Source organism: Mycteria americana, chromosome 4 (assembly GCF_035582795.1).
Source record: "Mycteria americana isolate JAX WOST 10 ecotype Jacksonville Zoo and Gardens chromosome 4, USCA_MyAme_1.0, whole genome shotgun sequence".
NCBI lineage: Eukaryota > Metazoa > Chordata > Aves > Ciconiiformes > Ciconiidae > Mycteria > Mycteria americana.
In genome coordinates this window covers 86,105,583-86,132,100 of record NC_134368.1, presented here as the reverse complement: position 1 = coordinate 86,132,100, position 26,518 = coordinate 86,105,583, and the positions used below count along the sequence as shown (strand labels likewise).

At 38.9% G+C, this 26,518-nt stretch overlaps 1 long non-coding RNA gene across 4 annotated transcripts in view; it reads left to right on the top strand.

Annotated features, from left to right (window-relative positions):
* Nucleotides 1-7,103: 7,103 nt before the first annotated feature.
* LOC142409519 (uncharacterized) overlaps nt 7,104-26,518 on the top strand; it is a 46,771-nt gene continuing 27,356 nt past the window's right edge. For 3 of the 4 annotated variants that reach the window (XR_012775666.1, XR_012775665.1, XR_012775668.1), the window contains exon 1: nt 25,612-25,900. This is a non-coding gene — a long non-coding RNA (uncharacterized LOC142409519). Of the gene's footprint in view, nt 7,289-9,216; nt 9,452-10,479; nt 10,610-25,611; nt 25,901-26,518 lie in introns of those variants that run through there. The other variant, XR_012775667.1, reaches the window with a different exon arrangement.

The following is a 26,518-nucleotide window of genomic DNA, read 5'->3' as shown; positions in this document are numbered from 1 at the left end:
GGACCGTTGGGGATCTGTCGGTCTTGGTGCGCATGCGTGCGGCGCGCGGGGCGGCCGTTAGCGGGAGGGTCGCGAGGCGGTGTGGCGGGCTCTGCGGCTGAGGGGAGGGCGCGGCACGGCACGGCACGGCACGGCACGGCACGGCACGGCACGGCACGGCATCTCGGCCCCAGCGTGCCTTCTCGTGGGGGCTGCCGTGCTGTCATCGATGGAAAGGGCTGTTGGGTGAAGGTTCGGCAGCTACCCGTTCGAAAGAAAAGGTCTTTCCGCGTTAACCTTTCCACCAGCTCTAGGTGTCGTTGCGCGGGGCCGAGCCGTCACCTGCGGCGGGGCTGAGGGAAGCACAGGCTGGGGGTGGAGTGAGTCCTCGCCATGGAAATGCTGTTGGAAGTTCGGTTTCAGAGTTTGTTTAGATGCATTCGTCCGTATGAACACGCTTTTGAACTTAATGATACTTTCCAGGTACGAATAAAATGAAGCCAGTACCTCGTTTATGGGTGATTTTTGGTAGCATTCACTACGTAAATATCTAAATATCTACGGTAGCTATCTAAAATAAAAACGGTCTGTTCTGCAAGCACTGTTGAAAGGCAGGCAGGGAGAACCTGGGAAAGCAGGATGAAACAGACACTTTTTCTTTAAATCCGTAGAATAGCAGGTAATGCAAAAAGAAAGGGGTTAAAAGGCATTTATAAAGGCAGGGAACCCACCCCTGCTGTCAGGCTGCCATAGTGAAGGGCAATTGCTAGCTGGTCAAAGCACTTCAATCCTGTTATTACAGGGACACCAAGGAAGACACTGCAACTAGCGGTGACTATCAAATGGAGGAAACTCTGGCAGTGGTTAACAGGTAAGAGAGATCGAGTGAAACAGCAAGTAAATGTTAAATGCTGAAATATTTCAATAGTGTCATGAAGAGGGGAAGCCATAGTCTGCTGGGATAGTAACTAGGTGGCCAGCTAGCCAGCTGATAAAATCCATCAACAGGGGACTAAGTGCAAAATGAAAGGTGAATGGATTTGTTGGGCATGGAAGAGCTGGAAATGAAATCCTTCCCTGAATTTGATTTTTTCTGAGGTGTCTGGAATGAATAGATGTTATCATCTATCATCATTGACCTTGAAGGAAACTGATCAGAACAGTCTTAAAGTGAAGTGACATTCAAAACAGAAGTATTTTAAACCTAGGATAAAAACCGTATGGTCATCACACAGTGCAGTAGGCCAGCTGCTAAACGAATGAATCGATGACATGATTGCCTATTTTGTCATAATAAAATATATTTTCTCAAAAGCTAAGGCTTTCTGTTGGTTCCAATTTTTGCTTTAAGAGGAAGTACAGTTTACTTCAGGGTTCATGCTGCCGTGATTAAAACAAATAGTATAGTCCTGAAATCATGTGCTGAAGTTCTGAAAGGGTCTGAATAATTTAGTTATTAACCTAGAGAACTTTATGCTGGGTCTTGATCACTAGTGACTGTGTTACACATTTAGTCTTCTGAATAAAATATTTTCTGAGTAAGAGTGGTATATTTCAAAGCCTATGGTAATAGAAGCATTTTTAATCTGAAGCCCAGCTTTTAGAAGCTAGATAGCTGTGAATATCAGCTGTTTTGCTTCAAACCTTATGTACTATCATGCTCTTACTCATCTATCCCAAAGTGGTCTCAACCCCCCCCTTTTTTTTTCCCCACTGGGCTTTTCATCCGTTTTGCTTCCTCTGAGGTTTTTGGAGAGCTGTGCATTTTTGTGATAAATATGGGCTTGAAAGCCCTGTTGCATGAGGCCAGGCAAGAATAGTAGAGCTTATGATTAATATTTACACATTTTCCTTCCAGCTGTTTTGCTGTTAAAACCAAATGGAAGAAAAAAATCCAAATGCTTCTTGGTTTACCAAATTCATTTCACTGTATTTCAGTGTAGATGGCTTGAAGATCTGTTGTTGATATGACCGGGCAGATATGCTTATCAACAACAGACTTAATTGCATCTTCTTTATTTCTTCCAAGATTCATCTGGGAGGTATTGAGAGGTGGTGGTGATCCCCAGTGCCTCTGTTAAAACTCTGAAGCTTCCTTCAGTGAACCTGGCACACGGTATTTCACAGAGTTTTGGATCACTTCACTTCTCTATCCCCAGTTCTGTATTGCAGTTAACACTGGTTTCTGCCCTGATGTGTCATCCCTCCCCCCCCAAAAGCAAACCCCTTTGCCTTTTGGAATTTTATTTTTTCTCTCTCTTTAGGGAAATACGTTTCCCTCTTACAATGTGTCACTACTTTTCTTTATGTTTCTTATATATGCTGTAATGTAATCTAATGGTAAGAGTTGCATATTTTCAATACTTCTGAATTTCTTTTGTGGTACAAAGCTCCTAATATTTCCCTTTGTCTTTTAACACATTATTTTTCCGTGTCCAATTCATTAGTTTTGAAAAGTTCAGTCTTTTAAGTCCACAAAGTAGTGTCTGTCTTTTTCTCAACCTTTGTATTTCTTCTACTAGAATGTTCATCTTCACCTCTCTTCTCATGTCATCAAGATGTTCCTTTCCTTCCCCCCACCAATAATTCACTTGCATGAAGGTTTAGTTATTTGACAATGTGTGTTTGCTGCTTTTCCCTTTACATTCTCCGATTATCTCATCTTTGTTTCTCTATTACAAGTCCTAAGCTCTACAACACTTGTCTTCATTTTCTTCATTTTGTTTAGGTCGGTGTCACTCGGCTTCTTTACCAGGTCAGTACAATATCCCCTAACCGAGGCACCCAGGGAATGTGTGCTTATCTGTCATGTAACTAATCTGCAGTCACCACTTGACCATAGCCCAGTCAAGTGTGATGGGGACATATGTACATAAGTCCTTTTGTCATGTTACTGAACAGGCATGCTCCATGCAATGATGATGCCTATAGTTTGTGTCTAGGGCACGTCCAGCTACATGACAGGAGGAAGGCTGCGGGGCTCTTGCAAGGGAGACAGCGGGGAGACTGCCGTGGGTTAGTGAATGATTTGTGTGGCTGACAGCCTGCTTCCTGACCAACTCTGAGGGACTCTCAGGAACGAAGATGACAGGCTGAGTTATATGTTCTGGCACACCATGAGCTGGCTATCCTTGCTTTAATTATCTCATGCTAAAACCTTAATTTTCATACAGAATGTGAAATCCCAGTTGTATTTAATTTAGGTCTCTTACGATTCTTTAGTCATTGCTGTTTCTCAATTACAGCTCAGTGTTATGACAGAACTTTTTAAATTCTCTTTCTGTGGAAGGAAATGTCCCCTATTTAGCTTGGCTTTTCTGCAACATTTAATGATTGCTTCCCCATGGCAATTCTCAACGAACCTGGGACAATCCAAATCACTGGTATGCCTTCACTTTTTTTAAGGCAACCCAGGTCACATTCTCATAGTCATTCAGCAGACTGGAAGACATAATCCACTTGTAGAGCTCATTCCCAATTATTTATTTTTTTTACCCTCGGGATGATGTGGACAGGTCTCTCAGCATAGCAAAATAGTCTATAAAATGAAAGTTCTGTTTGCTACAAAAGCCCTCATATCGCATTAACAAATTGTCATATTAAGCCTCAGTAAAACCACTTTTTCCTGTGCAGAGAAAGGAAGTCTTACGCTGGCCAACACAGCCTTAGTGCTTTGCCTTTTCTGGTAGATCTCAAGCTCTTTTGAGTCATTTCTTCCCACACTTTAGAAGATTCTGTACTTATGAGCCCGTGGAAATAGCTAGCCCTTTTGCCTTCTTCCCTCCAATTTTATGTGCATCGCTTTGATTTTCCTTAGGCTTTTAGAATGCTGCCCATCCCTGTAGTTGCCAGCACTCAAAATTCATGGCAGATGTTAAGCTCATTCTTGTTCTGCAGGTTAGACTTTTTGTTTCCTCCCTTCCTCAGCCCAGCTTGTGGTATTTGTAGGTCACCTGCTGCGTGAGGCAGTTCTCAGTTGGCTGAGCTTCCATGCTTTTTGGTGAAATTGTTACTTTTCTTTAGGAGCTGTTTAGTTTCTGTGCTATAGGAGGGTGCGACGTTTGGGTGGTTCCCAGGAAAAGCTTTTCCTGGACATAGGGTAGGCCACCAGCACAGCCAAGTACCATCGCTGTTCCTTTGTGTAAGAGTTATTTTTAAATCTTTGAAATCTTTAAATCACTTTGCTGTGTGTGAGCTTCTTTACTGCCTACCATTGTGTCTTCACGGCTCTCATCCAGGATTCCTTTGGTGATTTATTATCATCTGGAATTAACGCTAGAATTTATGTAAGATATTGCACTTTTTGACAGGCATTTTATTACCAAGCTAATTTTGTTTTCTTTTTTGTGGTTGTTGTTGGTCAGGTTTGTTTTCAATCATCTTTGTAGCATTAAAGTTTGCAGGATACCTACAGGTACCTCATGTCAGCTGTCAGAATACTGTAAGGTTTCTTTTCAAGTTGGCTAATGCTATGTTTTAAAACATAAACCATGAGATATTATTACAAAAAGCAATACTGTATTCTTTCACCAACAGCAATGAAAGAGTGGTGCAACTGGGAAAGATTGTCTTGAATTTTAAGTATTAATTAAAATAAATTGATTTTAAAATGAGTCAGTATGAGATAATAAGCTGCACTATAACTTCTAATATGAGTAGACTTCTGAAAGGGAATTCCTCACTTTGATTTTGAATACCGTGTAGAGATTTTTAAAATTAATTTTAATTTAAAATGTTATCAGTGGTACTGAATGTATTTTGAAATTAGACTTACTCAGATGACTACTTATTTGTTCTAGAAAATTAAAGGAATTTGATGTTTCCTTAGTTAAGCCAATGTAAGAACACCATTTAGCTTGAAAGTAGCTATGTCCACATACTGGCTGCCTTGTACAGTGAAATAACTTTTTGTGGATTTTGAGAGTTTTGAAAGCTACTTCTGTGGACAACATTCAATTCTTTCTCTTGCTCTTGCTCTTGCTCTTGCTCTTGCTCTTGCTCTTGCTCTTGCTCTTGCTCTTTTTTCTTTCCCTCTCCCCCAAGACCTGACATTTTCTAAAGGATAAGTAGGAAAAAATGTAGTAATATATTTATGATGGTTTTACCTCTAAACTACCGGGAGATGGCACCAGGCACATGTATTATCTGCACCCTTTCAGTTCAGTCTTGAACTACAGTGAGTTCATTTTACTGTTACGTACTTTAGACAAGTTTTAGATGCATTTCTTTTGCTCATTTTTAAAACATTGTTCCAGAATGAAGGAAATGCATAACTTGATGCCTAGTTTTGATGTTTACCTTTGGTTGCTGTGGCACTAAAGACAATTTAACTGATGAACAATTATTTTTAAAGGTTTCAAGTGAAGACAGGAAGCCTGTCTCAGAATCAGAAAGAGCAGAACTTGAATGAGCTTTCCGTGCCTTGAAAACTCCATAGTGCTTGATGATGTCATGTTACAGTGGTAACAGGTAATGTGAAATCCACTGAATCCAGCTCTTTATGACTTAATCCCCTTTGCTACTTAATCCCCAGCCTGAAGATTGATAATTTGAAAGGTGAATGTTAATCCAGTTCATGTTAGCTCCTGTCACATCTGAAGTTTTCATATTAATAAATTAATGGAAAACTAAGGAGTTCTCAGGTAGTTTCAACTTACTAAGCCGGTATACCACAGTTTAGCTTTAAATTCAAAACAGGTCTTCTAAAGAGCACTAGAACATGTTTATCAGTGGAGACTTAGACTGCCAATGGGTCATCAGATACTGAGGAGCAAAAGGGTCCAGAAGATTGGTAGCATAGTAAATATACTTTGATAGTGCCATAAGCACTTTTGACAGGATCTTGGTGTATGATTACAACATATTAGATGACAATTGTTATTTTGTGATTGCTTTCTAATTGTGTCACTTCTGATGTATAACCATGATGGACTTGTTCAGTTAATTGTGTTGCAAGGAATACAATACAGCTTACATAATGCCTAAGAATTATGATGACTGAAGAGGTAAATATATTGTGAAAAGTATATTATCAGCATTAGAAATATTTGAAGCAAAAATATGAATAATTCCTTAATTTCCTCTTGAAAATTGGAGTGTTTATACATTTTTTTCTACAGTTAGATCCCCAGGCAAGTTAGGTGCCCTGTTATCAGAACGATAATCATTACTGAAAATAGGCATGCAAAATATTCAAATTCTTTCTCCTAAGTATTGGACAGCTTAAGAAAATGGTAAAGGATGACTTTCTAAATAAGATATCTATTCCCGTATGGAATGAGGAATTCTTTAAAGAACGTAATTTGTTTCAAGAAAAGCATACTTTTTCACATGTTTTGAGAAATTTATGTATACCTTTCTTTAAAAAAATGAAAGAACAAATGGCCATCAATGTGTCATGACAGTGAGATGAGCTAAAATATTTTATGAGGCACCCAGGCTACATGTGCTGGGACTATTCCCTGAGCCGTTCCTCTCCGCCTCACTACCTGCACCTCTCACACCACATTGCTACCTTGGGAAGTCTAATCCTCTAACATGGAGACAAATGCCTGACTTCTAAACTTTCTGTGATGTCTTCATCAGAACTTGTCTGCTCTGCTGGTTAACAGCAGAAGAAACATGAGCAGTCTAGGAGTGACATGGATTGTTAAAAATACCTTTTTCTGAAAATCAGGGCAATATTTGTTTACTAACATTGATAGCTTAAAAGTGATTAAAGAAGATGTCTTTGCACAAGAACAGCATTGAGCTAGGTATGAGAAGTATCAGGTACAAAACAAAGCTTATACAATTCTGCTTTAAGCGTAAAGAAGCACCTCTCTCTCAATTCATCACATAGATCACTTGGAAGGTGAAATTTCCTACTGAATTTTTTAATGACACTCATCAAGTAATAAATGAGTACTTAGTTGTTTCTTAGAGTTTAGTTGTTCATTCATTTTCAGTGTGGCAGCCACTTAAGAAACAGGGAAGACTATTTTGGATTCTATTTGCCCTTAAAAAAATCACTTAAGGGCGGACAGTGGAACCATTTGCAAAGTAGCTAGGAAAACAAGTGAAGAAAGGGTTTGCTAGTACAATTTGAATAAAATCACTTAATTTTTTTATTTTTTAATAAAATCACTGCTTGTTGTGTTAGTCAGCACTGGCAAAATTTTTAGGAGAAAAACTAGAGAAGAGTGGAACAATATTTGAAAGTTCACGCTAGTTGTCTGCATCTCCTGCACAATGGATGGCCTCATCCAAACCTCATGATCTGACATTACTGGGAGTGTAAAAATGGAAACCAGATGGCTTGGTAACGTGAGTAGCAGTTTGATGCTAATTGTTCCTTACAGTCTCCCTTCCTTGAAATCTGATTTGAGTGAAAACATGGCATTATTGCTCAAGGTAAGCTATTCCTTGGTTGTAATCTGACAGTTAGTGGACAGGTAGACCAAGAGTGGATACTTACTCTAAGGTTCAGGTCAGTCTTGCTACTGAGGGAAATGCATTGAGCTAATGCAAAGTTGTACTTTCTTTGTGTTAGCTGAATGATTTGCCACATCTTTGATCTGATAAGTTTCTTTAAGCCTTTAAAGATGTTAGTGAAGAAGTCCATGGATGTGGACTTGCATGTAATGAAGCAGCAACCTAAGCAATGATCTGACGTTTGTCAGAGAGAGCAAAAAAAAATTATAAATATAAATAAAAGGTTTTTATTAAATGCAGTGTTACTGCAGTTTTTGCAGAAATGCAATATAATCTGTTAAAACAGGAGAGAAAGGTTATGCAGACGTTCTGCTTGATGAGAAGAAATCACTGGGTAATAAGTGATTACCCAGTTACATCGAGGGGTGGCATAATTGCTTTGCTGTGCTCTTTGTTTAAGCTACATATTGGCCCAGGGTTTCTTTTTTTGTTACAAGCTCTCTGCAGGGACCGTGCAGCGTGACTGTACAATGTTTTGCAAGGTGACACTATCCCTTGTGGCTGCTGCAGTTGGGAGTCAGCACTCTGTTTCATTTCTATCCTTGCTTGCCAGGGACTTTGTATGAACTTGGGCTAATCAGTTTAGATTGATGCTTCCAACAAAGGATTTACAAGTCCTGCAAGCTTAGGTACATTGCATTTCTGCAACTTCTACCTTGCAGATGCCTTGTTCACTGGCATCCTTTTATTTTAAAGAATAGAGAGGTTCTACTTTTTTTTTTTTTTTAGAGATGTGACAGTGATGGTGCCCACACTCACTTATTTAATCCTATGATATGAGAACCGTCATCTAGCATTGAGAAGATTGAGGTTCAATAACTTTTGCATCCAGAAGATATCCAAACCCTCATCTCCCATGCCCAGAGAAGTGTTCTTGTTGTTAAGCTTTAGGCTAGTTTGGCTGGCAACATCCTTTATCCCATCTGTTGAAACTGTGCCACAGAACAAAAGGGAATTGAAAATCCATTTGAAGACAGAAGGGAAAAGGAAGAGATTGAGTTTTAATGGTCAGACCTGGCAAAGAGAGTCCAGAACTGCAGTCCAGCTGCCAAGTTATTTTGTGTTTCACATACTTTATTTTCCATATAATTTCACTTTGCATAAGCTTTTTGGTACTGGTAAAATCTAAACTTACTGAGATCTCCTGCTCTGAATTAAACTCATGACAGAAAATCTCTTTTAATATTTCTTTTTAATGACTGATGCATTTGTTTATATGACATTTTCATTGTAAACAATGTTAAAAAACCACAAAACAATATTAGTGGGAAACGATAATACAGACATGCTGCCCTAGTGATTATAGTAAACTTTAGGGGTACATGTCTCCTATCGTTATTACCTAAATAATCTCCTAAAATGCTGCAGGATGAGTCACCCTATCTGCTTGCTGCCTATGCTAATTTGCTAGGTAAAATGCCCTGCATCTTTTTGAGTTCTCTTCAACATGCCCAAAGTTGCATGTAGCTCTTTCCACTCAACAGCATGAGCAGATTGCTGAACTCTCTCTGCCAAAAGCTTTATCTCACTATGAATGGCTGTCTCCAGTTACTGCCACACACGCGTTTTGCATTACACTGATGATGTTTAGATTTCATCTCCGTAGCAGCCTTAACCTTGCTCTGTCCTTGGCACATTTTGGCCAGCCAGGTTGCACATGACTGTAGAAGTTATAATAATCTGTGCTGACCTGCAGGTTTTTACACATACCCTTGCCGATTTTGCATTATATTTACCAAGCAAATGGCTATTCACAGAGAGAAGAAGAATCTGCCTAATTTCTCTGCAGACAGTGGAGGACATACACATGGTTACTCCATCTCCAGTGACAGCTGCGCTGATATTTCATGAAAAATATGAAAAAACGATGATAGTAACAAAACTGGACCTAGACTTAAACAAAAACCCGGAGGAAAGAAGCAGTAGCAGACATGTTATATAGATATTCACCAACATTAAACAGGATGCTGTGGAGTCAAAGGACATGATCCAATGGTGGGTAAGTGTTGTAAACAAAAGCTTTGTGTAACACCTTAAAACATGCAGTAACAAAAATAGTTTGACAGAGATGACCTCCATATGGGTGCATTCTTAGGAGTAAGCAAGAAACTAGAGCTCAGGAAGCACAGGGTTTACTCTCACATTCTCATTTACCCATGACTTGCTGTGTGATGTTACCTCTTTTTTACCCCTGACCCCATTCTTCAATTTCACCTACTTCAAGATGGGGTTGCAGTAGTCATGGTACCATAAATAACATAGGTTTGTAAAAGATTCTGTGGTGTTTGTCTGGGCGCTGCTCATCAGCCACCTCTGCTTGAGAGAGTTGTTTTGGTATGGGTAGTTAGTATAAACTGAATTTTACAGCTGCTAAGCACAACCAGAACTGAAAAATGATTGGCTTTAAATTTGCATGGAGAAATCACAAATGAGAAACTACCGTCTGCACAGTATTTTGAGACTTCTTGAAGATTTAGGCAAACAATTTCGATACTAAAAAAAGAGCCCCATTTCTTGAGATGATGAATTGTGATTAAGCATGATTTAGCCAACTTTCAGTATCTTAAAAGCTCATAAAAATCAACTGTATCTACTTTACTAGATACAGAGCAGATCATGTCCAAGCTGTTGTGACAAGGGAATAACTTGTGTTTGTGTGCAGATGACAATGCTTACCTTTGCAGACCTTCTGAGAAGGCAGTGGCACAATTTTCACTTCACAATTCAATTCTTGATGTGATTTTAAAAGCATTTTGCAAAACTTGCTTAAGTTCTAATTCACAAACACCTCCTGACCCATGTATTAATGAATAATGACCACAAGTTACTATGGCCAGATTTGGATAAAAGCTAGCGTGTGTTGGTCTGAAACAAAATACTGACCTATGTAGTGCTACCTCAGCTTTTCTTTATACAGAGTATTTCTATTGTGTTAAATAACTCTTGGTGCTCCTTCAAACATGCAGTATTGGTCCCTGCTCAACCCTGTCATGACCCTTTCCCCCCCCCTTCTTTTTCTGGTTGCAGCCCTATTCTCATTCTCTTTGAGTGGAGGAGAAGGGACATGGTCTGGGGTGTGGCATCAGAACTGCATGTCTTCCTCATTCCCTCTTGAGATTTGTGGCGTGAAATTATCAGTATCTTTAAGAGCATTAAGGTGAGATTTTATGGAGCCAGTCTTTTCTTGTATTTGGTAAAGGTGCTGTTACTTACTTATATGCTCGAGAATGAATTTTCTTACATTTGGTTTATCATATTATTAAGCAGAACTCTAGAAACCATGCTTATGTTAGAATACGACTGCCCTTTATAACCGGACTCGTTTTTGTAAAGCAAAGTAATTGTTCCCAGAAGAAAATGTTCCTTCCCCATCAAACCTCCATTCTATTTGACATACTGACTGTTCATTCTCTGGGAATCTAAAAATCATTTTTAGTGATTTATGGACTGCTGTTGCTAATATTTTCATGATCCTGTTAAAAGTGAGTGTTTTTTCCTCAGTTGCCAATTTTTGTGTTTTAAATAAGCAAAATGTCAATTAAACTAAAAACAGGTCTAAATCACGTGTATACTAAAATTGGCAACAGCTTGCTGGCAGATTTTATAAATCATCTGAATCTGTCTGTATCTGAGGAAAATGAAAAACAAAGTTCTGAATAATGTAAGGAACCAGGAAAGGTGTAAATTTACATGGTGCGTGGCAGTGAAATAGTCACAAGTAAGTCAAGTTTCAAATATTCCTCATTTGTACTTACTGTGTTACATGCTTTTGTACTGTTCTATCTCAGACATGGTTTTATATATATAAATATATATATATACTTGGTCTGGTGGATTTGGTTTCCTTTTTCTGTGATGCTTTTTGCAGGTAATAGAAGTGAAAAGGTTACACATGTAATTCAACATGTACTTATTCATAACACATGTTATTTCTTGCACTTTGAAGGAGATACAGAACCACAGAATAGTTGAGGTTGGAAGGGGCCTCTGGAGGTCATCTTGTCCAACCCCCTCACTCAAGCAGGGTCACAGAGGGCAGATTTCCCAGGACTATGTCCAGATGACTTTTGAATATCTCCAAGGATGGAGATCTCTAGGCTAAACAGTCCCAGCTCTCTCAGCCTTTCCTCATAGGAGAGATGCTCCAGTCCCTTAATCGTCTTCGTGGCCTTTCGCTGGACTCTCTCCAGTAGTTCCGTATCTCTCTTGTACTGGGGAGCTCAGAACTAGACACAGTACTCCAGGTGTGGCCTCACCAGTGCTGAGTAGAGGTGAAGGACCATCTCCCTCAACTTGCTTCAACAGTCCTCCTAGTGCAGCCCAGGATACCATTAGCCTTCTTTGTGGCAAGGGCACATTGCTGCCTCATGTTCAACCTGGTGTCCAGATCCTTTTCTGCAAAGCTGCTTTCAAGCTAGTCGCCCCCCCAGCATGTCCTGGTGCATGGGGGTTATTTTATTCTTCCACAAGTGCAGGACTTTGCACATCCCCTTGTTGAACTTCATGAGGTTCCTGTCAGCCCATTTCTCCAGCCTGTCGAGGTCCCTCTGGATGGCAGCACGGCCCTCTGGTGTATCAGCCACTCCTCCCAGTTTTGTCATCAGCTGACTTTTTGAGGGTACACCCTGTCCCATCATCCAGACCATTAATGAAAAGGTTACAGTAAAGCTCTGGATAAAGAGCTTTACCGAACAGGTTTTTGTCTAGGGAGGAAGCCTCAAAATCCTAGTAAATCAGTTGGGTCTTTTTAATTTCGTGTCTTCTCTTTTCTATGAGCATTGCAGTTTCTTTCTTTGGGCATTGTGCACCATAGGCATCTTACAGGCTTTGGGCACAAAGGCTCTAGGACTGAGCAACCTCCTTTGTCTCTTGTTAGTATTGAAGAGTTTACAGCCCCAGCCATAGAAAGGCTGGGAGTCTCTTCATTTTCTCATGAAATTTGGCAGAACGGGGGAAACCTCAGGGATCCTCAGAAGAGTTAAGTCTGCCAGATGCATCTGTTTTACTTTTTTCTTCAGAGATAGGCTCAGTGACCTCTTCTCTGTCAGTGACAGCACAGTGGTTGTGCTGCTTTCAGCACCTGGTGATGGGAAGGTCAGCAGCAAAGTCTGGCATCTCTGTAAAGTGAAGACATCTTTGGTTGCTTCTGTCCAAGAAAACAAAACACCAAACAGAACTCCTCACCTTTCCGGTGTCTCAGTAGTGGCAAGAATCCTAACTGGTTGTATAATGGAGTATGTGACTGGGTGTCTGATAGTGGGGGTATTGGGCTTGAGAGTCTTCTGTCTCTAAGTCTCTCCTCTCTCCTGAACACTTGGGTAAGTTAACACAGCCAATATAACATTGCATGTGATTATTAAGGAGTGAAAGCCTTCATCCCTAAACATGACATGACAAACCCCACATCAGAATACCTTCAGGAATGATGCTTAATATCTCATTTCTCCCCTCTGGGAACGTTCAGCAAGGCAAGCTCAGTTAAACAATGAAACCGGTGTAGTTACACCACGTTTACATTCGTGTAAATGGGAACAGGCTTTGGCACAATACCTATGAAGCCAGATGTCTCTCAGTAACTCACAAGAAGCAACAAGAGTAGAGGATATTTGTAACATGATACTTCTCTTACTTTTTAATAAGTTATCCAAACTGGACGCTTTAGTAAATTTATTTATTTTTCAATAATTTATTCTGGTGCTTATATAGTTTCTGTTTACAAATGATTGAAACAGCAGCTTTTTCTCAGTAAACAAGCCTAGCACATCGGCCTGCTTATTTACAGTGAATGCTATAAAAGCTGCATTATCTATTTCCTGCAGAGAAGAGTTTTTTATTCCCTCTTTATGTTCAGCTTGTCTCAATGTATTTTATCCTAGAGGAGCTCAGCTCATTGGTAAAGGTGCTGTTATCTATTTGGCTGTTGGTGCTGAAAGGGGGAACAGGAATAGAGGCATTCAGATAGGAAGAGCCCCAAGCTTAGTTTTTATTAATGCTTAGCTTTTATTAATGCTTAGCACAGTCTTATAGAGTAAGTGTTGAGACTGAAATATCCCTTGCCATAGTGTATGTTAATGAAATTACCTACATGCACAAGAATAAGACTCTAATTGTTTAATTTTCGTGAGTTACTGTTCGGTTTTTAGATTAACTTTTAAAAATATTTTGGTGCAGTGCAAACACTGTTTTGTGAAAAAACATTGTTTAATGTGCCATTCTGAGTGATGCCCCATATTGAATGTCTTCCATTCTTGATTCTTCCCCTATACAAGCAGGCCACAACTTTCATTTGATTGCTGTATATTCCATTAATTCCAGGTTGCTAAATTTAATTTTTTTAATCCATGTTTACATGAAATTAGCACTTTTGAAGTGGCAGTTTCCAGGAAAATATTCTTACGTGTTTCCATAAAATTACAAAAATTCATGTCCACCAAGCATTTATTTGCACATTGGAATACAATAGATGGCATCGTGTGCCACTTTCATTAAAGCACCAGCTGATCTTGCCATTGCTAACTGAAGACTAAAGTTGAAAGTTAAGTCATGATTAGTAGTATTTTGGGTCTGCATTTGATAGAAATAGTTATAACCGACAGTTATAAAAAAAGCAGTCATTCCATGAGTGTGTGAGGGAGGTCAGCACTGTCTAGTAAATGCTAAGAGGCTGGTATTTCTAGAACTCCATAGGGAGTGTTTGGTGTTGGTATTATTAAAACAGAGGTCACATAATTGAAGTGTATGATTCTGGCTCAAGAGTGCAGTCAAAGGAAAGTACAATATTATAATGCACAGACATAATCAATAGTCTGAGTTTGTTCTTATATGTCCTGTGAAAAGTTACAGGAAATTTTGTCTATTAGGAGGTACTTCATCAAGGAGGGAGTGGGGAGAATCAGAAGATTATGAACTTCTAATACAAAAGTCTGTAAAAATGTCTGGATTTATCCAGACATGCTAACCAGAACAAAACCAATATTTTTGTTCTGTAGGAAGTTTTACTTAAGTTATTCTTAACTTCTGATCTCCATGAAGTTAAATTAAAGCACACTTTTTGAGATGTGTATCTTTTGAAAAGTTTTTACTGGATAGATTACAAGATAGATAATTTTGTGCTCATCACATCCAAATTTACCATTATCATATAAACCTATGTGGATTATGAAGTATATTGTAAACACATGGATGAAATTAATGGAAAATGTAGGAGAGTTTTGGAGTACAAAGTCAGTGCTTCTGAGACAGATTAAGACCTAGATTTAGCTGAAAATTTTCCGGCTAAATAAGTTTTTCCCAGAAAGCACGATTATGTGAAAATTTCAGTGAAAAAAATGAGAGATTTGAGATTAATTATATTGGAACTTCATGGGATTTCATTTTTCATCAAAATGTAATGTTTTTTTCAACAAGCATTTTGACAAAAACCTTTTTCTAAAAAAAAAAATTAATCATTTGTCATCCTGCTCTATGCATAGGACCAGTAAGTAGGTAGGCAGGGGCTGAATTGAGAACAAAGGGGTAGTTTCCCCACTAATGATTGAATAGGATTCAAGAGCATTCCAGCAGAGTGCATTCCAGATAGGAATCATATTTAAGAGCACGAAAGGTAAAGGGTTGTGTATGCTACCCAGCTGTTTGTGTTGCCCAGGGTAGAAGGCATTTGTCTGAGTAAGGACCTTGTCAGAGCTACCAGTGTTTCAGCTGCTGGGACTGATGAAGTGGACATTTTGTCAGGGGAGTGAGAGGCTTCAGAGGGGGGTGAATTGTGGGAGTGTAACACAGAAAGCTACACAAGATCCAGAGCTGGGAATTTTTATATGGCACTTAAGAAATACAGAATAATCTGCTTTCTGCTAATCCTGGACAAGTAACTGTGTTAGCACAAGGACAGAAGTATTAACATCTTACAATGGCGTACCTTCTGTCCAGAATTTCACATAGCTTCCAGACTGTTCTTGCTGCAGTTTAGAAAAAAATATGTAAGTGTAAACTGGTAGTTTTTAATTATTATTGTCTTATATTTTATTTTTATTATTTTACCTTACCTTTTTAAAAGAAATAACATGACACTAAATTGAAGCTCATCAAAACACATTTTAAATAATCGTTCTAATGTGAGGAAGGTGGAGAAAAACCTATAATAAAATAAATTATAGTGGTCAAAGTCTTTTTTTTTAAATAAGAAAGATAAAATGTTACCCATGAAAACTCTCATCCATGCACATTTTGGGCCAAAATAGCTGTTTTTACTGACGGTGGGGGGAAAGAGGGGAAACCTTTGATTCAGCTTATTGTTCAGTGTCAAAATTAGTTTGGGATCTGTGCCACCCTTGCAGAGCCTATTATTATCATAGTGTGGTGCTAAGCCTCAGCCAAAATGGCAAGTAAAGTGGTCCGTCGAGTGCAAGGTATCTGTAGGGTTGGGTGGTCCCAGCTCAGCACTAGCCTCGTTCCACAGAGTCCCGCTTCCTGCCAGTGTTACTTGAGTGTTATTCCTAGCCCCATCCTAGCTGCCCACAGCATGCACGGCCTCTATTCCTGGCATGCCAATAGCTGGTTTACAAACAAAAGCAGATACCTGTCCTAAAATAGACTTGGGGATCTGTTCTGGATCCAGTTGCAGCTGGGGTTCAGCAGTAATAGTACTGCAAGACCCCCTGTTGAAGCACGGGAATGTGTTAGACTTGGTTCAAGGATCTCTTCACTGCTGTCTGCTGCGCAGCGTGGCCGTTCTCTTGTGATCAAAGTGCTGTACTATTTGGAAACCTAGTTATATCATTTGATTGGTGGCCGCTACATAATTTCTGCCCCTTCTAGTTCAGTGTTCAATTAATCTCCTGAGTGTGTGTATTTGTCTTCAAAGGGAGACTGTTGCTGTTCCCTTGCTGTTGGGTGTGCTTGAGGAAGGCAGTGTAACAAGAGTCTTTTTCACACATGCTATGAGGCAGCATGCTCCACAAAGGAGGTGTCCTTTCCCTGTGTGAATGATTTGTTTGGTAAATGTTAGCAAGTTCTGTAGTTCCATTGTGTCCATATGTTCAGTGTATCTTTCTTACATTGTTTAATTAATCCCCAGTGCCTTCACAACTCTTACACAAGGGATAAGTTTGCTGTAAGAAAACTGAATTCCAGCAAGTGGGATTCTTTCACTGTTCAGTCAATTTTAATGTCCATTTTGCTGTTTTGCTATGAAAAACTGAATTATAATAGTAACCATATCAAACAAATCTGAATGAGAATCATTTGAATTCCCATTAACTCTAATTGGCTTTTTTAAACTCAGTATAAAAAACAGATTGTCTCTAATTATTAACTTCCAAAGTACCCCTTTTTACACAAAGACTATCCCAGGGGACACTTGGCAGACCTCCCTGTTGAGCTTTTTTGCAGATTCCTGCCTGCAGAAATGTAGTAGATGATTAGTGTAAAGCCACCCCATTTGTTGCTGTGATACTTCCCTTAAATGCAAGCATTTTCATAATGATGCCGCCGAGGGAGTGGAACTTCCTGGTCGTGCACTGAAGTCCAGAGTACAGTTTGGACCACAACAGAAGGATAGTTGTGAATATTTATTGAGACAAGCACTGAGGAATGCAGCATACGTAAAGAGATGCCGATACCTCAGTATTTGAAGTAACTGCAAGTGAAAAATAGATTAGTACAAAGTGTTGCCTCCATCAGATAACTGATTTTGAAAACAACAACAAAAAAGGTTTTCTGCTGTCTTATCTCTGAAGAGGACAGAGACAAGCCTGGGTTCACATTTGCCTCTCCTTCTTACTCTCTGTGCGTGTTTCCTTCTGTTTGTCCCGTTTCTGTCCATTTCACTTATTCTGTTGTTTTTCAGAGCTTGTATTGTTTTTCAGAGCAGTATTGTTTTTCAGCGCTTGCAGCAGGCCACATGTCCTGTAGGCACAGATTACTTGAATATGTTTTTTTGAGTTTGGAAGCTGATTAAAGGGTCCCCACAAACATAACTTTAGAGCAATAGATAGGTGACCTACAGGAACAAAAGCTGTTGTTGAATTTGCATAGTGGGAAGTTTTAAGTTGCTGTATGTTGCTATACCTTATGATTATTAAAATTAAAGTCGCTGTGAAAGACATGATGTTGAAGTAGTAAGAACTGCATCCTTGGAAGCATTGCCAGATAATCTGAACAGAGAAAAGGAAAGAGAAATGAGACATATGCAATTGAAGAGGATTCTAGAAAATCCACAGGACAAAGAGAATGGCTTGGAAATCGATTCACTGAGGTCTGCTAAGCTGCAAACTTCCTTCAACCTTTTTCTGCATTTAGGACATTCATAATACCCTCCTGTGTGAATTATCTGATGTCTACTAAGGACTGAGAGACATCATTCCTTTCCCACATGGGCATTAGTAAGTTTTCTCCCCATTCCTGAAAACTGTAGAAATTTAACATCTTTTGAGACCTCTACTGTTTTGATAAATCTGTTTGAAGGGGGCTGGCAGAGTTTGAAAGTTATTGAGAGGGATGGCTCACACAGATGAATAGACACACGATACAGAATGTGTAAACCTTGCTTCCTAAGAAAGCAGCTCTTCTAAAGTCTGATTTCAGTCTTCAGACTATTTATTTTATGATCACAGCCCTAAACTCTGCTAAAAGCTGTTTCTGCTACTGATTGATAGATTCAGGGAGGACGATAATCTGAAATAAAAGGATAAGAAAGTGCAGCTGTTTGTTGTAAGGAATGTCGATGATTTCTAAGGCTTGCTGTCCATACGTGGAATATACTATCTGAGAAAAGTAGAATTGTCCAAACCAGGTATCCCCTATTTATCTTTTTTTTTTTCCACTTCCCTGCAGTGGTTTCTTTCTTTAAAGAAAAAGTGAAGAAAACCAAGCTATCTTCAAAATACAGGGAAAACAGAGATGCCTTTTTTTTTTTTTCCTCCAGGATCTCTAGAGGAGGAGAGTAGGTAGAAATATGAGTTGGAAATACAAGATTTTTTCAACAAAGTTCTCAGTCATATGCTTTTAATTGTGTACCTGCACATTCAGTTAGTTGGCTGTTGGCTGGTTAGGAGGCAAGGCCTCTTTTTAGACACGTTTGTTTCCTTGTCTGTGGTTGCATTTCACTGTTCCTTTGGCATAGCATTGACTCACGATGTTACTGAGGTTGGCATAAAAACATGAGAAGCAGTGAGCTTACCAGTTCTTTATTTTTACTTTTTATACTTTATTCAGTGATGCTGAACCAGTAGACTCAGGAAGACCTGTTTTTTTCTCATCAGTCTTAGAAGCACTGATTGATTATATTAAATGGATCTGAGCCTTGATGTCTGATCAGCCTGGTCAGCTTAGCCAGCTAACTCAGGAAGGAAATAAGAACTTATTGGTGAACAGGACCTAAGTTGAAAAGGGGTAACACTAGTCACATTGGTGTTTATGGTACCGTTCACAAGACACAGCAAACAGTTAAGAACATCTTCCCTTTCCAACCCAAAGTATCCAAGCTATTGTTTTTCCATTACTTACCATATCCCAGTCATGCAACTTGTACCAGTGAAATCTTCTGCATGTTATTTGTGTTCTCCTATTTAGCATGCCTGACAAAGCAGAAATGTGCAGATGATATAGCTCCGTACTTCTTTACAGATTGTTCGCATCATTTTCTTCAGTTTAAGCAAGATACATCATTTTTACTTAGATGCATCTTAATACCTCTCTTGAATCTGCATATGTTCACTTTTGTAGAGCTGAATATTTTGTTTCCCACAGAGAAAATTATTTTATAAATAAACACAATGTATTTATTTATATGGGGGATAGACTATATGATTCTAATGCTTTTTGTATCTTTCCTAAGGAGGCAAAAATGTCAGATTTTGTGTATTTTCTTATGCACGTTTTTCTTCTGATATCTTCTTTTTGTCTTGTGGGAAGCTGTGCTTCAGTAGAAAGCTATTTTAAAAATATAGTTAAAAGAAAATTGATCTTAAACTAATCCTTTGAGTCAATTAAATAATACTGATCTCAGTAGAACATCTATTAGTGTACATGTGATGTTACTACTAATACAGCATGAATTCATTACAGCCAGGGGTAGCTCAATGAATTCCAGATGAATTCACAATAGCTGGATTCTTAAAATGCTACCAGGTTTACTTCAGGTTTTCTGTTTCCATGTGTAATTAATACCAGAACCCAGCACTGCTACCTGCTCCTATTTAAAAAATAAAAATAAAATAATCATATATTTGAAATCAAACTGAAAACTTGAAAAGGTGTGCCTGAGTCTTGGCATTGATAATCAAAAATAACAGTTTTAAAGCCACCTGAAGACATTGGGTTTACATAATTGAAAGTTGTTATTGGTTTATCTCCTTCAGCACAAATCCAAACAGCCAAAATACTCCAAACTATTTTAATGTAACTAGCTAGATTAGTAGCTTACTTGAAAAATGATTCATATCATATTTAGAGATACTTGAGTGTAAAATTGGCTACAAAGCTATACTTCAAAGATATCTATGAAAATAAAATGTATTTTCAAAGATTTGTTAGTCAGACATCCTAATCCCAGGTAGAAACCTAGCAGCTTCTTTTCATAAGAGTGGCAAAATCTGTTTAAATTGGTACTTTTTGTAAAAGGAGGCATGGAAACTTATACAGTTTCAGACTGTCATGGGTTGTATTGATAAGGGTTTTTTTAGCAGTGTCATATGGTTGTTAGAAGCTTCACCTAATGAAGTTCAGCATTTCATGTACCACATTAGGTTTCAGACTGGAATCTCCTGCTATGCTTGGACCCATGTAACATCACACATTTTTAATTACATTATCCCAGCTTGGTACTGGCTATTACCAGAATCAGACCCCCAACTCTGGCAAATGTATTTAGGTTTGAAGATTTCACTGGTCTCTTTTTTCATCAGCCCTTACCATATGGTTTACACAATGTTTCCATAGCTTAATAGACCAGATGTGTGTTTTGTGCACACTTCATCAGAAAGCATGGACATGGCAAAAATCATCTCCAATAACTATTTAATGTATTGGTTATGTGATGATGTAAATCAAATCATGGTCCCAGAAGGGCTGTTTCTTGTCTGTAATGTAGAGGACATGCACTGATAATGGAGAGCGAGGGAGCAAGTTGGGACAGGTTTTTTTGTTGCTTTCTGTGCATGGTAGGAGAAGGGTAGTTGTATCATAATTGTGAAACTAGCAATTTTTTACTTCCAGCTCTCATCCCAGCTGAGCATTGAAGTCAGATGTATATTTACGCCAGCACTGTTTTCTCAAAGTTTGCTTAACCGTGACAGTGAGGAAAATTTACCAAGGTCCCCCCAGCTCTGAGATTCATAATCTGATGACAGCTTAGGGAAGAGAGTGAGGGTGACTATAAGACATACATAAGGTATCAACAGACTAAGAACGGTCCCTGCTACTGAATAAGAACACATTTGCCACAAAGATGTAACAATTAGTTTGCAACTCACAAGTAGATAAAGTACAGGGCATGCTTTTTCCTTAAGCAAACATAGTATGAGAAGAAAGGCCACATCAAGGTCTGTGAAATAGTGCTGGATGACAAAGACTTTGTATTAGCATTCTTATCCCTGGGGCTCCCAAATATGCATGAAAAGAGAGTTCTCTGCTTTTCCTCCACTCTTGATTGAATCCAACCACCTCATGTGTGAAAGCTCAGGACAGAGCTGGGTGATGGGCTGATGCAGGGCTGTCAAACATCAAGCACTTTGCACAGGGATGTGGTGCTCACAGGCCCCTATCAGTGACCCTGATGTTCTGTTAACATCTATTTAAACACCTCCTGTATGCAAATGTTTCTTTGAGTCCCTTGAGAAAAAGGCAATGCATTGACTGGTTTAGAAGAAATTTTTTGTGGCTAATGCATTTTGGTGGGGACAGAACAAACATTCCATCATTTTATTCTTCACTAAGGCCATGCGCTTTATACCTTCTCCATCAAGAGCACTATGGTCTTCACCTTCAGACCCAGAGGACCTTTTGAGACTGGTAAAGCTGTAAACCTTTTTGTTTAAAGAAAAAAAAAATCACCTGCAACCTTTTCTACATACAATCTGGTTTCTTTCAAAATACTGTGTTCATCATGAGGCTCAGTCCTACCTTCCTGGTTTTAACATGCTTAAAAATAATTTTTGAAATCTTACGGAAAAGGGGTAATGAAGAAGCATTGAATGGAGATAGAAACACTGACAAAAGAGAAGAATGTAAAGGGAGAGTATAAAGGAGGCAAAGAGAGAAGGGAATAAAGATGGAAAACAAAATAAAATTTGAAAAAGGAAATCCACACAACTACCTCAAAAGAAAAAGACAGGATTGAAAGTAAGTTTTATACATTCAAGGTTTTACATAGGGTTGGTGAAACTTAGACCTGATATTGCTCAGAATAAGTCCAATGGGACTAGTGGATTTGTCCCTGATTACAACAGGGCAAAAATGTAGCGCTTTTTTCGGACAAAATGTTCAGTGATTTATGAGCTAGTCTGTTTTCAGAAAGGAGTTGTGAGTATCAGGGTTTCACTGAGACTTCGGCTCCTAAGCGCCTATAGCATTTCAAGACTTAAGCTTAGGCTAAATTTTAGAGGTGTTTGTCAATGAGGAGCTTAAGTTCCATGAAACATTTGAACATTAATGCTTTTGAGAATAGTATCCATTAAATTTTCTAGGGACAGTGAAATAACCAGGAAAGGATAATAGTTGTTGGCTTGAACAAGAGGAACTTTCGGTTACCACGCCTGGCTGGGATGCTAAAGAGAGAGAATGTATTCACATTTTTGTTTAATGCAGCTATTCAGTAAGGTCGTTCTTATTCCACAGTTTTTTAAGGATGCTCTTTGCTGTGTTCTGCAAAGAACAATTTTATCACATTTACAATAGTAATATAGTCTGTCTGATACAGCAGGACTCTCTTACCAAGCTGTCTCCTTGTTCAGGACAGTACAGAGAATAAGATGCTGTAAAAGACCTCAAGAGTAACATAATGTAAAAGACTACAGAATATCTTTTCCTCAAGATGAAGCAGTCTGACAGCGCTCCTCGTGCTAAAGGAATTTGTGGCTGTCTCTATAGAGGTGTTCCAGAGTGTCCATTTGCAAGAAAAGAGAAATATTCATAGTTGCAGGCTGCCCAACACATTCCTTCACAATACTGCTGAAAATGTTTCTCATTTTAATGTAGAAAACCCTCAGAATTAACTACTGAGTATATCACTTGAAACGACCGTGAGCTAATGATATTCTGGCTTGGGACTTTTTCAGTCAAAACCACATGCACATTAAATTTCCGTGTGAATGTTGGGCCGCAGAGAGGATTAAACACTCACAAAAATCGCTCCAGCAAACATAAAGATAGAAGAAAGCAAAGGCATCTGGGTTTTGCGCCTTTTTCCTGTCACGCCGGAGGAATGAGCTACAGCCTGTTGATTTAATTGTGCTAAGTGCTGTGGGCCTTGAGCTATGTTAATCATGCTCTATGCGGAGCAGCTGTGCAGCACTGGGTGCGCGGGCTGGGAGGCAAGCCCTGCTGCAGCCTGCCCGTGCTTCCTGGGGCTGGGGCTGTGGGGGTCAGGCTAGAGGGCAGTGCAAAGCACGGACCTTTGCTGCCTAAAGAAACGGCCTCATTTTCTTTAATTTTATACCCGCTGTAAAATCAATTCCAAATCATAATATCTAACCTATTATTGACACTTTATCCTGTGGGGAATAGCCGGTTTTGACTATTATAAGCAACCACTGATTTTCCCCAGGCCCTCAGGGCCTCCTGTTGTGACTGAGGCAAATGTTGCTAATAAACGCCTCCTTCAAAGTGACTTTTCCAGCTGAATCGGAGGGATTCCAGTCACCCATTTGATGGAACTTTAACCAGAAACGTGTTGGACAAATTAAATATGGGTTAGCCTCTTGCTCTGGACTATATCAAGAGCCTATAAATGCAAAATGTTTGAGTCACAGAAGACGGTGCTCTGTAATTAACTATTATAACTCTCCTCGCAAATCAAAAGCAGCCTAACCTGCGGAGTTCAATATGTCAAGACGTGGGCACTGGAATGGTTTAGAGAAGGAAGAAGAGGAAAGAAGAATAGGAGGGAAAGGTAAACAAAATTTTCCATACATGTATATTACTGTTAGGTAATATCAGGAGCCTTGAACTTCTCACCTTGTTATGGACAAGCAAAGAGCTGAAGTGCTTTAATGCATGGACTCACATTTGAGTCCGTATGTCATTTATCCTACTGGGAGAAAAAACCTGAAGACCGTTGGACTTATCCACTTGGAAAATAATGATGAGCTGGAAAGGTTTTGCAAACTAGATATACTGGTTTTTCTTTCCTTTGGGTTGCTCCTGGAATATTTACAATTTAGTTTAAAATAGCTAGTTGTGGGCTGTTTGACAAGTTGAAAATGGCAAGTCTGATGTTAGCATGTATGACAGAGTAAAATAGGCAGAGGTTGACTCTGATTTCAGATTTCAGTGCAGAAGGAAGGATTTTTTGGAGTGGACATCAGGTAGCTTTTTCTGTCTCTAGTCAGGAGTTTAGCGTTTCAAAACATGTTCCTCAGTAATTTAAAGAGAGAAAAAGGATTTGATGAACAAATACTGAGCCTTATGTTTTAATCCAAGTACAATGAAATATTTGTAAACATGTTTATTGAAGAACTTCTGTCTTAAATTCTGTCTCAACATTAATTGTAAATGTGCTATAATTCTGCATCCCTCTCTTACCAGCCATCTTCTGGCAAGCATTTGATGGTGTTGATCTTAAGTTAATCTTAAGTCATTAGTTATGACCAGGTCTCTTGGAAAACCTGTGAAAGTGCAGTTTTCAGTGATGCTCATACATATATATTTCATCAGTGATAAATTTGAAAGAAGTGAGACTTAAATTTAAGCGGGTATGCTGTGATACTGTTTGTGCAGAAAAAGGTATTTATCAAAGATGATACCTTTTTGCTTATCTGTCTTAATTTTCAAGTAAAAGCAGCTGACAAAATAGTCAGCTGCATTCTCTCAAGGAGAGAATGACAGAATAATTTGTTTTTTGCATAAATGTGCTTTGTAAGCTAACTTTGACTTCCTTCATTAGGATGCCTGTGACAATGTTGTATTGCTTCCAGTAAGAAATTAAGAGCTGCTTGGTTACTTGTAGTTCATACATAGCTATAACTCTAAATGGAACAAATAATCTCTGTCTCTCTTACTTTGCTGTAGTGCTTGTATTGGATATTCCTCTGTGATTGCATAAGACCTTGTATAATGTGGTGGTTCACGACTGGAGCTCCAAAATGTAATTACCTTATCAAGAGCAATAATATCTTTACCATTTCTATCATGTCCTCTATTAGTCTTCAGACCTTCTCACTTCCTAAACCAGAAAATGAAAAATAGAGTGGTGGTTTTTTTTAATCTCCAGTCTTTCTCATATTTTTATTAACATTATTCAAATAGTTGTTAGGCCGAAGGGATCAGCTAGCTCTCTTGACTTTGTAAACTCAAGCTGACTACAAGGGTAGCAATCCAAAGCATTAGAGAGGAAGCCTTTGTTCTCAGAAATATAGAATAATAATTTGATATTCATTTAATCTTGTCCTTCCCACTTGGAGTGTATAGAGAGAGGGCAAATGGAAGGCTCAGTGGGGAGATAAAGCTGAACAGCTTTCCCCTCCTTCTCAGTCTAAAACTGCTTTTTAGTACTTATGTTATGATACTTACAACACCAGAATATTGGTAGAGGGCTTCCATATCTCTGGCCAGAAAATCATGGGCAGTAAATATGAATGTATGTGTGACATGTGCAAGTGAATCTGGTATATACATACAGGGGCCAGGAGGATTCTCAAATGCCTTTTTCTATGAGACAAAATTTAGGTTTATAATACTACAGCTTTTCCATTTGGGAATACGTCTAGGAGTGATAAATGTAAAGCCAAGCTGGTTTTGCCTAAGTTCTGTGGACTGCAAGGCAGGACTTCTGCTGAAAACACTGTGTTGTCAGCTCCCTTCCCTCATGGTTTTTAGACATCATCTGTGTCAGCATTGGAATCTCCAGTGAACAGAGCTGGGAGAAAAAGCAGCCGAGGAAAGACAATTACTGTGGCAGACTTATCTGAATCTTTCTAAATCTTCCTGGAAAGAGGCTGGGACCTTGATGTGGGTCGGGTATTGGACTGGTAACTCTTGCAGGGCAGGGAGCAATGAAGTACTGTGTTCTTCCATCTGCCCTCTTCACATCATAGGCTCACAGCTAATTAATCAGTTGTAATTTCCAGATGGCCTTCTAAATCAGCCTAAGGCAATGCAAACTCCAGCAAGGAAGAATGACAGAACTCCCTTATCAAAGTCTCTGTTGAAAGAAACACAATATAGTGTTTCCTACTGTACTTCGAAGGCTGAAAAGCTAGGAGCTATAGCTTCAGAGAGAATGCATTGTTCAAACGTGAGTAAACCAAGTCCTTCAGCAGTGATACTTGTCGTGAAACACTGTTTTCTGTGATGTGCATACTTTCATAAATAAGCTCTTCTAAAGTACTTGTAACAAAGGAAAAGGACCTTTCAATTTCATAATACTAGAAAACTTCATCTTTTTTTTTTTTCCTGCACTGCGCCATACTAAGGATAATTTTGAAAGAGCAAGCTACTCATACTTCTCAGATTACTTTGGTAATTGATTACTTTGGTTGGATCACAAGTCTGCTAGCATGTTGTTAACAAGTAAAAGTGCTAAACCCTAAGCTTCAGTACAGTTATAATTATTTGAAAACTGAACCTTAGCACCTATAAACTTTGGCTTCATTCAAGTATTTGAAGAATATCTACTCCTGTAAGAAATACTCTTAAATGTGGCACAGTACCAATGGGTGGACATTGAAGATAAATTTGTTTTGATGTATATTGGCCAGAAACTAGAATTTGTTTGTGGAAACAAAATCTTTTTGAATGCTGTGTTGTATTTTACCATAACTATTTCATTTGATACAACACATAGAAGGCATTAGTGTCAACAGTGGTTTTTTTCTCCCTTGCAAAAGGATGCAAAATATGCTGGGATCACTAA